This window comes from Hemiscyllium ocellatum, chromosome 37 (genome assembly GCF_020745735.1).
Source record: "Hemiscyllium ocellatum isolate sHemOce1 chromosome 37, sHemOce1.pat.X.cur, whole genome shotgun sequence".
NCBI classification, from domain to species: Eukaryota; Metazoa; Chordata; class Chondrichthyes; order Orectolobiformes; family Hemiscylliidae; genus Hemiscyllium; species Hemiscyllium ocellatum.
The window spans coordinates 21,405,325-21,411,444 of NC_083437.1; the positions used below are offsets into that span (position 1 = coordinate 21,405,325).

The following is a 6,120-nucleotide window of genomic DNA, read 5'->3' on the forward strand; positions in this document are numbered from 1 at the left end:
CACTTTCATGCACTGCTCTGTCTCTGCCTCAGTTCGCCTTAACTAAGAAGGGAATCAATGGTTATTAAAGGCAGGTGTGGAGATGGAGTCACAATCAGATTCACCATGATTTTATCAAATGGCACAGCAGGGCGAGAGGAGCCATCTGATTTATTCCTGTGTCCCTAATTCATATGTTTAGATGTTGCTGTAAAGGTCTTTCATAGATTTATGACCTTCACACTTGGTTATTCCAATCCTCTCCTGGCCAGTCTCTCTTATCTTTCACAAATTTCAGCCGTCCAAAACATTGTTGATGGTGTTCTAAACTGCATGACATTCTGTTCATTCACCAGCTGTCCTTGCTGACTTACACTGGCTCTCAACCTCCCAACACTTCCAATTTAAGATTCTCATCCTCACATTTAAAACTCTTTACATTCATAAGAGGAGGAATAGGAGGAAAAACCGAAAAAAAACTGCAGATGCTGTAAATCAGAAACCAAAACAGAAGTTGTTGGAAAATCTCAGCAGGTCTGGCAGCATCTGTGAGGACTGCAGATGCTGGAGGTCAGAGTCGAAACGTGTGGTGCTGGAAAAGCACAGCTGGTCAGGCAGCATCTGAAGAGCAGGAGAATCGAATATTGAGCATAAACTCTTCAGCACACTTTCGACTCTGATAAATAAAGGATGTAAGTGAATATAAGGGCCTTCCTAAGGGGGAAAATCTCAGTCTCTTCCCCTTGAGTGAAGTAATATGAAAACAGGATTTTGGTGTGGGACGGTATATGCACAGCTGAATTTAAAATAAATTGGAGCAGGGATTGCGGAATTAGCTCGAAAATAAAGGACTCTATTATATCTGATATTCAGTTATTACTTAAGGACTCTTGTGACATAGTGGTAATGTCCTTACCTCTGACAATCATTGAGTCATAGAGATGTACAGCACGGATACAGATCCTTCCGTCCAACTCATCCATGCCGACCAGATATCCCAACCTAATCTAGTCCCATTTGCCAGCACTTGGCCGTATGCCTCCAAACCCTTCCTATTCATATTCCCATTCAGATACCTTTTAAATGTTGCAATTGTACCAGTCTCCACCACATCCTCTGGCAGCTCATTCCATAGACGTACCACCCTCTGCATGAAAAAGTTGCCCCTTAGGTCTCTTTTATATCTTTCCCCTCTCACCCTAAACCTATGCCCTCTAGTTCTGGATTCCTCCACCCCAGGGAAAATACTTTGTCCATTTATCCTATCCATACCCCTCATAATTTTGTTAACCTCTATATTGTCACCCTTCAGTCTTCGATGCTCCAGGGAAAACAGCCCCAACCTGCTCAGCCTTTTCCCATAACTCAAATCCTCCAACCCTGGCAACATCCTTGTAAATCTTTTCTGAACTCTTTCAAGTTTCAATCTTGGTTTAATTATAAATGAATAATTAGTTAAAACTAACTAGGTCCTCCACAATTCATCTGGTCGGAAGAAACAACTACTGATAGTAAATTGCTTCAGGCTTCACTTAAACCAGGAAAAAACTAGAGGCCATTTCAGAGTTAGGATATTTGAGTGCTCTGCAGCTGCCATCACTCTCATATCATTCGCAACTCCAATCCTGACTGATACATTTGAGACTAAAAGAACGCTGGCAAATCAAAATAAAAACAGAAAATGCCGGAAACGTGCACCAGGGCAAAGTCGTCCACGCCCTTCAACACTTTTGTCCTTTCCAACATGTCCTTGTTACGTTAGGAAACAAATGTACTATTTAGTTGAATACGGCTCGTTTGTGGCTTTGACTGTTGGACGTAACATTAAATCTGGCATTTATATGGAGCCCTTGTTGTGGTAAAACATCTCAAGAGGTGGATTAAGATAAATATGCATTTGTTTCCGAGATCCTGCTACAAATAATAAAAACATGCGTGTTGTAGAGGCTGACACTTCGCTAAAATTGCAATTTTGCAGGAAAACAAAAATATTCGTCAAACGGCTGCTCGGTTTATGACGACCTCTCGCCTACTATTTCCAGGCCACAACTAATCTCCTAACTCCCAATTTCGCTGCTTTTGTTCTTTGTGCCGTGAATCCGCCTCCTACCTCCCACTATCCCACCCCCGGGCACTGCGCTCCTCCCTCTGCCCGGGGGTCGAGCGCGGATCCCGTCTGCTGCCTTCAATCTCAGCCGCTCGCTCCCTTCTCCGATTCTCGGCGCCCGCTGGGCATTTCCCGGGAGTCAGTAGGAAGCAGAGGGGCCGAGAGGGCGCTGAAGGCCACCGAAAAGCCGAGCTCAGTTTGTGCGCCAACCTACGTTAAGCTTGCACCGTATGCACAAGAACCGGCAGATCACGGCTAAAGCTTCAGAGTCTGCAACATATGCCGACGTCGGTTTAAATTCGAACTGATCCATGTTAAACTAAGGGCACAGATTGTAAGCTGCCTTGGTTAAGCCACGGGCTTTTCAGCACAGGACACTGATCCCAGGCCAAACCTGCAACATTCATGAATAAACTAAACGGGACCCGGTGTCTAATCATTAACCGCAGAAAAAAAATGACCTGTGTGCCAGAACAGGGTGTAGTAAAGTTAAAAATATGGTAAAAAACTGATCGTCAGGACAAGGACACCAGGACATAAAATGGCATAGCTAATCCGAAATGTGTCTCATTGAATTGTATGCTGTTTGCAATCATTAAAAGCGCTTTTTTCCCGCTGATAGTTTTCCTTAAACCCATGTCAGAATTCACACTGAATTAAACGCTCTAGTTTTCAACAGAGCAATTAGCTGACATTATTAGAAAGGTAGGCCGCCTTACTCCACTGCTCCCTGTTAATGTTTGGAAGGCAGATATTTTAATCAGCATGTGCAGAGATGTTATGACACAAACGTGAGACAAGTTGGACTCAAGTCTGACACTACCACTGTTCCTCAATGTGTCCACGTGGTTTATTACTTTAACCAATTGCTTTATCCGGTTGGAACCTGCGCCCCCTTCAGACACGATTTAACCCTAAATAAATCTCAAATTTCCCTTCCTTGTTATCTCATATACGTTTACTGTATATGGTAATCTTTCGGTTGTTTAATTTCAATGGTATAAAGCCATAATTTATCCAGGAGAAAGTGAGGACTGCAGATGCTGGTGATCAGAGCTGAAATAGGTGTTGCTGGAAAAGCGCAGCAGCTCCTGCTGCGACATAACTTATCCAGTCTTTACACACTCAAAACCAGGCTCCAGACCTTGCTCCGTACGACTTCCTGAACTTTACTGTATCTGAAAAGCGTACATTAAAACCTCAAAGCTCATCCTTTAACAATAAACTACATCGGCTAGTCTGCAACAAAATTAGCATTTTGGAGAATTTCAGCAGGTCTGGCAGCATCTGTAGAGAGTGGAGATAACGCTTCAAGCCCGATGTGATTTCTTAGTTCAGTCTGGAGCTGCGAATACCTTCAGTCCAAACTGCAACCCTCTTACTAGCAATGCTAGTAAGTCAGTCAATGGAGGGGCTCTTGTGCGGGGTACAGTCCCTACCCCTGAACCGAGAAACCAGAGTTCGAGGTCTACCTAGACTAGAAGTGTGTAATTACATCTCTGACCAGGTTGATTAGAAAAATAGGTGAATAAATAAGTTATTAATTCACCAATACTCTTGCTTCCTCAGAGGTGGGCACTGCAGGGAGTAGAATATCTCTTCCTCTCTCTTACTTTTGATGGTGTGCATTGTCCTTAACAGGGTCTACATATAACATATTTAACTGGAAACTGTTCTGAAGGGTCACTCAACGCAAAACATTAACTGATTTCTCTCCACAACTGCTGCCAGACCTGAAGAGCTTTTCCAGCAATTTCTATTTTTGTCTCTAAATGATTAATAGATTTAAAAAAAGCAAGTGATTTGGTGCAGGGGAAAATACTTTCAGTTATGCTTAAGAGCACTTTGGATGTAAAAAAAGTCATTCGTCATTGTGTGATCTGCTTACAACAGGCCCAGACAACATTATTGCCATTACACTCCTGCATTTCATCAATAGTTACTGGCCATTCAGAACTTAACTTTAGGAACCACATTCTTCCAACTCAACAGAGAAGAATGCTACTTTGGTCACAGGTGAGCAATTCTGGTTTGACTGATTTTACTTATCAAAAAGGAGTTCCTAATAATCAAGTATTTTAAATTTTGCTATAAGAATTACATAACTCTACAAGTTTTTCCAGAAAATCAAATTCAGTATATCTACTTTTAATATGGTTCACAATCTCACTTAAAGCTCAACTAATAAATGTACCATATAGTTCGATAGCAAAGCTACTGACTCAGGAATATGGGAAGCTCCATTATACATTGGTGGGCGGCACGGTGGCACAGTGGTTAGCACTGCTGCCTCACAGCGCCTGTAGACCCGGGTTCAATTCCCGACTCAGGCGACTGACTGTGTGGAGTTTGCACGTTCTCCCCGTGTCTGCGTGGGTTTTCTCCGGGTGCTCCGGTTTCCTCCCACAGTCACAAAGATGTGCGGGTCAGGTGAATTGGCCAAGCTAAATTGCCCATAGTGTTAGGTAAGGGGTAAATGTAGGGGTATGGGTGGGTTTCGCTTCGGCGGGTCGGTGTGGACTTGTTGGGCCGAAGGGCCTGTTTCCACACTGTAAGTCTAATCTAATCTAAATCTCAGTTGGGGACGGCAGAAAGGGTGATGTAACTGGGTAAGAAAAGTCAGCTGTACATCAGATCACTTTCACAAAGTTTCTGGACTTCAGGCAAGGCTAAGTAGGAATTCGCTTTGATGATCTTCTTTATACGTACTGTCCATAGTTACAGACGATAAATAGTAAGATGGCACTTGACATTATAAGTATTCTACATGCAAGAATATGGTGTCGGGTAGTAAAAGTGACACAGAAAATTGAAAAGATACTTTTCACAACCTAGACACAATTTTGATGGCTTGGTTTGGAATGAAAAAAGTACTCTATATTCACAATCACAATGGAACATCAGAATAAAGAGTCTGTAGTTCTAAAATAAATACAGACAAACTTTCAAGGTAGTGAAAATTTTTTATCATTGTCCAGGTACAATGGAAAAGAAAACTATCAGTTTATCTATCATACCATGGTCATGGTCTCAGAATTATGAACACTTAAAAAATAAATCTACTCTGAAATGATATTTAGGATTTTGAGGTGCTTGAAACCAAATAAACATCTGATCCGAATCCTTAGCAACTCTACAGTTTGTTAATTATTTCAGACCCAAATAAAGTGTTACATAGAAACAAAAATATTAAGACAAAATGCTTGTTAAATCCGACAGTAGTCATCACCAAGTTAATCATAAGTCAGGAATAGTCAGTACTTACAACATCAACAGTAAGCAGTGGGTGATCCTTAGCTGAGCTCTAAAGACAATGTTGGAGTATAAAATTCTCTTTCAGCGTCCCTGGGCGGGGCTTGTTGTAGAATTACTCCCCTTTATATAAGATGGTTATCTGAGCCAGTGCGGGGGATAGTCCTAGCCAGAGGCAGAGGCTTTGTTCTGTGGTTGTGATGGCAGGTAACCAATAGCAAACATTCCCCCCTAGACGCTAACAAGCCATAATTCAGCTTCCCCTTAAACAACACTCGAGATTTGGGAACAATATGTTTTAATATTCATCTTGCTTCAATGTACTGGTAAATAGTCAAAGGTTGTCACCAAGGTGATTGCGGAATTTCTTCTTTCGTTTGTGCAAGTATTATATGGTTTTTCATAAATTAAATCAATTTCTTTTGGGGTATTGCATTTCTAGATGTCAGCTCAATTAGTATTGGCTCAGAGTTAGTAGATAATGGGCTCAAATACCATATTTGATTTTAATCTAAGTTGACCTTCCATATAGGAATGCATATTTGTAGGTGTAGCCTGTCAGGGTTTCCTATTTCATTGGGCACAAATGTCTCTCAGTACCATTGAAAGAAGAGCAAGATGTTCTCCAGATATCCTGACCAATATTCCTTCCCCAACTAAGGTCCAAAAAGGTTGGTGGTCGTTCATTCAGTTTAGTGCTGGATGTGGATCGACACATGCAAACTAACTTACTACATTCATCTGCAATTGAGCTTCAGTGGTAAATAGTCGTGATGCACATT

The 6,120-nt window shown here is 41.7% G+C and overlaps 1 protein-coding gene across 1 annotated transcript in view; it reads right to left on the reverse strand.

Annotated features, from left to right (window-relative positions):
* Window positions 1-2,225, reverse strand: part of LOC132833604 (rootletin-like) — a 97,175-nt gene extending 94,950 nt beyond the window's left edge. Inside the window, exon 1 of the mRNA XM_060851992.1 lies at window positions 2,090-2,225. The gene's annotated coding sequence lies outside the window, so the exon portion shown is untranslated. The remainder of the gene's footprint in view (window positions 1-2,089) is intronic.
* Between the last annotated feature and the right edge of the window lie 3,895 nt (window positions 2,226-6,120).